We start from the raw sequence: 9,415 nt of genomic DNA, 5'->3' as shown, positions 1-9,415 counted from the left end.
GGGCGTCCCGCCGCCTCCCGCGCCCTCTCCCTGCCCTGCCTCCAACTTCGCCGAGCGCCGCCCTCCTCGACTGCGCCTCCTTTCCGGGTGGCCCTGGGACTGTCCCCGGCACCCCAAGGGCGCCGAGGCTCCTGGGAGGTCGGGGACTGGCCACAGACGGGGTAGGGGGGCCGGGGCGCATCTTCCGCGAGTTTTATGGCGGGTCCCGGGCGGAGAGCGCTTTCAAAGAGCGGCAAGATTTGCGTTTTACAGCCGGACCATAAACGGGCCCTCTGCTTCTAAAGCTGCCGCGCTGCCGGGAGTGGGCAGCTCAGCCGGCTCGGGGCTCCGGCTCCCGAGGAGTCGTTTTGAAATTTCAAAGACGAGCGCGCAGGGCAGAGGGAGGGGCCGTGAGAATCCAGAATTTTAGAACCGCTCCGCCGAGGGCTTCTCCAAGCAGGAGAGAGGGGCAGGACGGGGCTTCCTGGGACGTTCGCGCCCCCAGGAAGTCGGGGTTTGGCGGGTTCCAAAGTCGCCCCCGCCCCCACCAGCGCCGCAGAGTTGAGGAGCCTCGCGCCAGGGCTGGGATTCTTCTAGGCGGCGGAGTTTATTTATTATAGGAAGTCATTCGTTCGCTGGGTATTTATATTATTTGGCGAGTGATTTGCCAGGCCCGCGCCCTCCCGGTTGCAGACCGGTAAGAGGATACGGAGTTGGAGCGGGTGGAGGGTGCCCGCTGCGCCCGCTCGGCCCGGGGACCCCAGCTCCCGGGCCGCGGAGCCGCGCATGCTGCGCAGTTCATCTTCGTGGAAAGTGAAGAAGGAGTGCCCTGGCCTCACGCCCTAAGCTCACCCTTCTGGGATCTGCGACAGCTCGATCGTGACAAAGTCACTTAGGACATCCCCCGCGCCCCGCCCTTTTCCCCCAGCACAGGGCGTGGGCGGCGGACGCCCACACCCGCACCCCACCTCTCCAAGGAATATGCAAGGTGCTTCACCCCGCATTCTGGATTAACCCTTAAAAAAACAGTGCCCCTAGGAGGTGGCCCTGGTCTCTCTCCTCTTAGACGCCCTCAAGGTCAGGATTTTTTTAAAAGTTCTTCTGAAACTCCCAGGATCACGAATTTAATCTCTCACTGCCTCCAAGGGGTGCCGCTGGAGGACTCCCCAATCTGTGTGCAAAGAGGCCTCCTTTTTCCGCCTCCCCACTCCGAGGTGGAGACGGGAGAGAGGCGTGCGGGGTGCGTGGATGGCATTGGACGTCCGGTGCTGGGACTGCCGGCCTCTTTCCCTCGGGCTTTGCAGGAGCTGGATTCCACCCCCCGCCCCATACACAGCGTAGTGGGGGGCGCTGTAGGGTCGCCAGCCCTCCCTAGGAAGCGCCCAGGAAGGGGGAGCTGTCCCGCGAGCCGCTGGTCGTTAGCAGCGGCAGAAGCAGGGGGGCTTCCTCGTAGAGAGCTCTTTAGAGTGTTGTGTTTTATTTAAAACGAGTCTGTAAGAAACTTGAGGATCATTCAGATCCACCCATTCAGTCATTCAACAAACATTTACTGGGAAAACAGGTTGGGACCGGCGCAAGATGACAAAGAGTATGGAGGCCCTGAGCCTACCACTGAGTCTGCAGCCCAGAAACTCGAATCCTACTGTGAGAGACTAGAGGAAGCCGGGACAAGAGAGGTGGAAAAACGGGCAGAAGCTAACGCAGTCTGGGTAACCACCTCAACTAGGGTATTATTTCTCCAACAAGAAAAAAAAAGACATGTTCTTAAAAAGACTTTCATTTTTCTTAGAGTAGTTTTTTTTGTTGTTTTCAGTTTGGTGAGTTATTTTCACAACCCTGAAGTTCAAAAAGACTCAGTATATGCCACTTGGCTTTTCTAGAACTTTCCTTGCAAGGGCCCTTCATCAGCACCCATTTCTATCCTTTCCTTTTTGTTACTTTCCCTCAAAAACTACTGGACAGAGAAACGAGAAGCAGTGAGCCTCGGAGCCAGGCGCCAGGAATGGGGTGCGTCCACTGGGGAAAGTGCCTCCTAATTGATCTTTTATGTGCTATTTTAATTCAGCCTTGTTCAGACCCATTATTTTAGCTCTAACCACTTCAGATGGCTTTCTTCTTGCGTTTTTAGAAAAATGTCTGCAGAAAGGCCTCACTCTGCCCAGCTGAGATGGAAACCAACAAATAGACATTATTATAGAAAAATGAGGGCTCTGAGAAATCAGCAAGTGGAAGATAACTCTGTAACTAATAAATGAAAAGGGCCTTTTGATGGCTCCAGCTGAAAAGATATTTTATTTTATTATTTTTTTTTTCCTGTGTGTGGGATTTGAGATGTGTGATTCTATGGAGCAGCCGGGGTCCCCTGCTGCTCAGCCCTGGCTCGCAACCGGCCCCCCTCTGGCAAATGTTATGGAGAATTGGGAGGAATTTTATGGTTGTCTTGCCTCTCAGTCCTTTTTTCTTTTGTCTTCTTTGAAGAATGACTTTAGACATTTTATTTACATATTTAACCATGGATGAAAGAGGGAAAAGAAAGCATTTGGGGCTGTCGTGGGAATAGTGATATGTTTAAATTAATGGAAATCTTATTAGGCCTCGAAAATTTTAAGCAAAGGTTTTTAATGAAACTTCATAATTAAACATGATTTCAAATAACGGGCCAGTTTGCAGGGACAAGGAATTTTTTTTTTTTTTTTTTACCCCAACCACCTAAAAAAATATAGCAGAGAGCTCCCCTTACACATTATCCACCCTCAAGTTCGCGCAAACATTCACTGGAAAAAGTATAAGGTTTTTGAAAGGGATCATTTCAGGAGCCAGGCAATATTTAAAACTAGAACTAAGTATTTCTGGAGGATTGACCCAGGCAGGGTTTCATTCCATTCAAACTAGCAAACTCAAAAGTATGAAATACTTTGACACACATATTGCTGAAAATCCAAGTTGCATCTTTTCTTGTAATGTTATAGTCAATGGAAATTATAAGCACTGTGCAAGGTTTTCTGAAATGGGATTAAAGGAAACCCAAATAATCTCTTTAAGATAAAAAGTACTGACACTTTCCTCAAGAAAAATAAATTAAACCATAGACTTGGCATGTTACAAGCTAATTGAAAGTAAAATCTGTGGAACAGCAGTACGTCTAATAAGGATGTATCAGCAACGTTTATAAAAAGACATAAGATAGTATTGGTAAATTCTATGATAAAAATTGGTTCAGGTTATCGTAATGCTTTTCCCAGTAGCTCTCACTTGAATTCTCTGTCAGCACAGCCTGGTTTGGCAAGCCAGTTACATGATTGCTGAGTTTCCTCTCTTGCCCTCTAAGGTCATCAATATTTGTATTTAATGGTGAGCTTTTCCAGTTCTACCTTCAAGTAAGAATTAACTCTGATCTGTTCACTAACCATTGCCTGATGAGGCCAAGGACTTCTCTGACGCCAGTAGACATCATTTTCCCTGACCTCATCTTGTATTAAATTTCTGCAGAAACTTATTATCAAATGTAAAACACAAACAGGAAATTTCATTTTGAAACCATCGCCCCACACTTTTCTCAGAGGAAAACACCTTTAGTGGGGCTAACGTGTTACTTCTAAGTGTAGAAAACACACCCTCTGTGCCCACCAGCAAGTCAATGCGAGTTGCAGCAGATGCAACAGGCACAAAAGTTTTAATTACACCTAAAAACACGAGTTGTAAGTCCGGAGTGGCAAACAAACCAAAGAAAGCATCCACATCATAAAATGGATGATTGCAGCGCCCAGCATTGCTCCAGGACTCAGGCAGCTATTTTCAGGCCACTTCTCTTGAAATGTGGTTTGAAATATTACCAAGGTTCCGCGGGGTGCATTAGTGTGAATTGCAAATCAGAGTGTCTCTCTAATCCCCCTTTCATGCCTGGCTTTGGATTGCTGGCTTCTAGGGGCTCCCCACTGCTTCTGGCTCGGGAGGGACCATTCAAGGGGGCAGCTTCTCTCCTCTATTCCCACACTCCAAAAAACAACACCGCAGACAGACACCCTCCAACTAAATTAGATTAAACTCCTTCTCCTCCACAGCACATTAGCCTTTTCACTGCCCAGGGTTCATTATGCAGCGTCTACTAATTTAAAGATACAGTGTTTCTTTTTCATCCTGTTGGACAACAACAAACATCATTAAAAAAATAAAAAAGGGACAAAGCCAGCCTTCTATAGAAGTGCTTTCAAATTAAAAGGACATGATCTGTTTAAAATATAGGAAGACTTAGCACATGGCCCTGCTAAGACACAAACGACCCTTAACCTGGGCAGAACTGGCCACTACAAAAACGGACTTAAATCTTTAATTCTCTACCCGGTGGTTTTTGAAAAACTGTATGAAAAAATCACAGGATTCCAGAAAAATTTAATAAAAGAGCATTGTGTGTGTGTCTGTCTGTGTGTGTTTTGCTCCCCGTTTACATCTCAAACAGCATGGAGTGGACAGAGATACTGTTGATTTGTCTGGATATGTACACACATGATCTGTGTTCAAACTTCATCCTCTGACATGACTGCCTTACTCCAAATTTCCCCTCCCTTCGCTGCCTGGTGTATATTGATTTAACTACTTACCTTCCCATCTGTTTTCTTTCTGCGTTACCCCTCTGCCCTTGAACCCTTTCACTGACTGTCCCTAGGAGACCGGCCGCCATGTGGAGCTACGGGGTCAGCCTGCCACCTTCCTGCTGCCCCCGGCACAGGTGACGGTAGTGCAGACTCAACAGGGACAAAGCAGGGACACCCACAGGCCCAGCCCTGCCTATAAAAGACGCCAGAAAGAACCATGTCCCATTTTTGCCCTATTGTGACCGCTGAGCTCGAGCTACTCTGCCGAAAACATGGACAGCTCTAAAGCTTGGTGGTTCAATGTGTAGACTCTGGACATGGACACCCAGGTTGGACTCCACCTATACCACTTTCGGGCCACATGTGTGGACAACTGACTTCTGGTCTCTGTGCCTCAGTTTTCTCATCTGAAAAATGGGTACTTGTGTGGTACCAACCTCCCGGGGGTGCGATGAGGAGTGTGAAGCATTTATGACAATGGAGTCCCTAGGCGGTACAAATGGTTAACAGGCTCCAGTCTTTCAGTTAGTGGCTGAGCACATTAACTGTTTGCACTCCCCAGGAACTCTGAATGGATACAGTACACAGAACTACAAAAAAAAAAGAAAAGAAAAAGAAACTGAAAGGTTGGAGGTTTGAATCTACCCAGAGGCACCTCAGAGGAAAGGCCTGGTGACCTACTTCTGAAAACTCAGCCACTGAAAATCTATGGATCACAGTTCTGCTCTGACACATGTGGGGTCCCTGTGAGTCAGAGTCGACTCGAGGACAACTGGTTTATGTACAACAATGCCTAGGACATAAGTGCTCAGTTAACATGAGCCGTGACTGTTGTTGAAACACAAGATAAACTGAAGTGAGAGCTCTTCTGTGAGCAGGTATTTGTTTGGGGAAATGACAGCGTTAGGGCTGCAAGAATACAAGCTAACAACTGTATAAGTAATAAAAAAAGAGAACGATATCAAAAGCCAGCTGAACAGGTGACGTGTGCCGGGCGCCGTCCTAAACCTTTTCAGTGACGTTCCTCATGGAATCCTCACAGCTACTCAATGAAGCAGGTACAGTGAAGTGCCCACTTGACAGAGGAAGGACGGGAGGCTTTGAGAGTCTAAATTAACTTGCCTGAGGCCGCACAGCTAAAGAGGAGCAGCATCAAGATTCAAACCCAGGCAATCTGCTCCTACCCGCAGCCTCTCAACAACAGATGCGCAATAAATATTTGTAGGTGAGCCTGGACTATGAGAGAGGGACACACCTGGGAGTGCTGTTGGCAGCCAGGAGAAGGGTAAACCACTTACCAGTTGCCATCAAGTTGACTCCGACTCATGGTTCCCCTGTGTGTGTAAGAGTAGAACCGTGCCCCATTGGGGTTTTTGTGGCTGATTTTTCAAAAATAGATTGCCAGGCCTTTCTTCCAAGGCGCCTGTGGGTGGACTGGAACAGCCAACCGTTTGGTTATCCGAGCGTGCTGTTTGCACTACCCAGGGGACCAGAAGGATAAGGGGGTGGTTTGTGGTCTTTTACCTGTCCTCCTGGACAAGGAAGTGTGTCTGTCATGTCACCTTGAAGTTCTGGCTTTCTTATTTTTCAAGGGATACTTTAAAGTTACAGACGGTGAGGAGTCATCACTCACATGGGAGGCAGTAAGCGTGTGTTTAACCCTGGCCTGAGCTGGGTGACTTCAGGGAAGTTACTTAACCTCTCTGAGCAGAGGCTTCCTGCTCTGTAAAATGAGGATCATCGTAACGCCTATTTTATAACATTCAGGGTAGGGGTTAAGTGAGATAAGTCAGATAAAGCACTGAGAACAGCGCCTGGCTCATGGCCGTTAGCCCCGCGAGGGTTAATTGGTCTTAACCGCTCAGGTCAGCCAACTTTTCTTTGTGAAGTTCTTCATTGGTCTGGACCGGCTAGAAGTCACGATGGTTTCCTAAGAGCCTGGCTTACAAGTCCTTTTCTTGCCTGTGGAGCCGCTCCACCCTTCGCTTCCCTCTGCTTCCTAAAATTTAACCAAGAATCAGCCACAGGCAGCTTGTCATGTGGCAGGGTGCTCTCTGGCCAGCTGGAGGCAAACGCCCGCCTGCCTCTTGAAATACATGTGGACGCAGCATGGGTCTATGTCCTCCGCCCCGTGAGGTCTCCTTCCAGGATGGCTCCTGTGCTGAACGAACAGCAGACACTACCCTGAGTCCTTCAAGAAGCCTCTCCCTTTCCCTCCGGGGTGGACCTGAGACTCATGATGAGCCTCTGCCATCTTTCAGAAAGCTTTCGAGTTTCAGCTACGCTTTTTATTACAAGAGGAGAAACTCCCACTCAGACAGGTGTCTGTCCTGCTCTCCTGGCTCCCAGTGACAATTCAGACCCATCACTGCAGTTTCCTCTATGGCCCAACATCAGACACGGAGAGGCGGCTTTGCTGTTCCCAAATGCATGTCACTCACATTTCATGAACTGAGATAAACTGTCCCATGGGAAGGCCTTTTACCCCTCATCTAAGTGAGCAATACAGCTTTAGGAATACAGATAGTCCTTCTCCTTCGGACAAATATCTTTCTGTCTCTCTGTCACCTTTTCCCTCTCTCTCTCCCTTCTTTGCTCTGATATATATATATATATATTATATATATATATATAAAATAAACTCATTGCTATCAAGTTTATTCCAACTCATAGTGACCCTCATGCAACACAGTAGAACAACCCCTGCCCCATTGGGTTTTCTTGGCTATGATCTTCACGGAAACAGATCGCCAGGCCTTTCTCCCATGGGACCGCTGGGTGGGTTCATGCTGCCAACCTTTTGGTTAGTACGAAAAAAAAAAAAAAACAACCATTGCCATTGAGTCGATTCCAACTCATAGCAACCCTGTAACACAGAGTAGAACTGCCCCTTAGAGTTTCCAAGGAGCGCCTGGTGGATTCAAACTGCTGACCTTTTGGTTAGCAGATATTGATCTTAACCACTATGCCACCAGGGTTTCCAAAAAAATCCTACAGCACCTGGTATTCCCAGGCAGTCTCCCATCCACGTACTAACCAGGCCTGACCCTGCTTAGCTTCCGAGATCAGATGAGATCGGGCGCGTTCAGGGTGGTATGGCCGTAGACTTCGGTTAGTGGTGAGTGCAAACCATTTATGCCACCCTGGGACCTTTATATATATACATGTCATCTAATTTTGGAGCTGACTTTCCAGTTCATACCCCACCCCCACAGTCACCCAATTGTGGAGCGGAAAAGCTTAGGAAAACCCTCTCTGTGGCACTTCTCTTGGCTGATGCCTTCTCCAGATCAAGGTCTCAGCTGGAGCATGTCCTCTTGACAGTGTGACTCCGTGAGCCCCTGCGCTGGAGCGGCCTCCCCTGTGTTGTGCTATCATTAGTGCCTTCCACGATTTTGTTGCCGTGGCCGTTAGCTGCCTCCGAGTCGGCTCCTGACTCTTGGCAACCTGCGCACAGTGGGATGGAACTGTTATGATCTATAGGGTTTCTGTTGGCTAATTTTCAGAAGCAGATAGCTAGATCTTTCTTCTCAGTCTGTCTTAGTCTGGAAGCTCTGCTGAAACTGTTCAGCATCATTGCAACATGCAAGCCTCCACTGACAGACGGGTGGTGCCCCATCTCGGATGTGGTGAAAAACAGGTGAAACTCTTCACTGCAGATTAGTGAGGATGCCCAAGTAAGCCTGTGTGCACCGTGCTCACTGGGTGATCTGGTCCTGGGTGGTGGCTGTGCATGAGGTTCGCTGGCTGTGAAGTACACTCGTGTCTCCTGCGTGACAGGCAAGAAGCCTTATCCTGTGTTAATTTGATCATGTGTTTTCATGCTCTTTGATAATCTTATTTAGTTGTTTGTGTGTTTATTGTCTGTCCCTCCTCCACCAGGCAGCCAGCTCCCTGAGAGCACAGGCAGGATCTCTCTTGCCCACCACTGGATCCTCCATGTCTAGAACCAAGGCTGGCAGGTTGTTGCTGGTGTTAGGTGCCATCGAGTCAGTTCCAAATCATAGCGACCTCATGTACAACAGAACGAAAACTTGCCCGGTCCTGCCCCATCCTCACAATCGTTGTAATGTTTGGGCCCATTGTTGCAGCCACTGTGCCAATCCATCTTGTTGAGGGTCTCCCTCTTTTTTGCTGACTGTCTACTTTACCAAGCATGATGTCCTGCTCCAGGGACTGATCCCTTCTGATAACATGTCCAAAGTATGTGAAATGTAGTCTCACCACCCTTGCTTCTAAGGAGCATCCTGGTTGTACTTCTTCCAAGACAGATTTGTTTCTTCTTCTGGCAGTCCAGGGTATATTCCATATTCTTTGCCAACACCATAATTCAAAGGCATCAATTTTGCTTCGACCTTCCTTATTCATTGTCCAGCATTCGCATGCATATGAGGAAACTGAAAACACCATGGCTTGGGTCAGGTGCACCTTAGTCTTCAAGGTGACATCTTTGCTTTTTAACACTCTAAAGTGGTCTTTTGCAGCAGATTTTCCCAATGTGATATGTCGTTTGATTTCTTGCCAGTTGCTTTCTTGCGGGTTGATTGTGGATCCAAATAAAATGAAATCCTTAACAACTTCAATCTTTTCTCTGTTTATCATGATGTTGCTTATTGGTCCAGATGTGAGTATTTTTGTTTTCTTCCTTTTTTTTTTTTAAATTGTACTTCAGGTGAAGGCTTACAGAACAAATAGTTTCTCATAAAACAGTAGTACACATATTGTTTTATGACATTGGTTAACAACCCTACAACATGTCAACCCTCTCCCTTCTCGACCTTTTTTTTTTTGGTGAAAATATACATAGCCAAAGATACACCATTTCAAAAATTTCTACATGCACA

General features: G+C 47.6%; 1 non-coding gene across 1 annotated transcript; it reads right to left on the bottom strand.

Moving 5' to 3' along the window:
- Window positions 1-7,559: 7,559 nt before the first annotated feature.
- Window positions 7,560-7,678, bottom strand: LOC111822121 (5S ribosomal RNA). The gene has a single exon (XR_002825398.1). It is a non-coding gene; the product is annotated as a 5S ribosomal RNA (ribosomal RNA).
- Window positions 7,679-9,415: the final 1,737 nt, after the last annotated feature.

Source organism: Trichechus manatus, unplaced genomic scaffold, assembly GCF_000243295.1.
Source record: "Trichechus manatus latirostris isolate Lorelei unplaced genomic scaffold, TriManLat1.0 scaffold00131, whole genome shotgun sequence".
NCBI classification, from domain to species: Eukaryota; Metazoa; Chordata; class Mammalia; order Sirenia; family Trichechidae; genus Trichechus; species Trichechus manatus.
The sequence above is the reverse complement of the archived record's forward strand: the minus strand, read 5'-3'. Positions and strand labels throughout refer to the sequence as shown.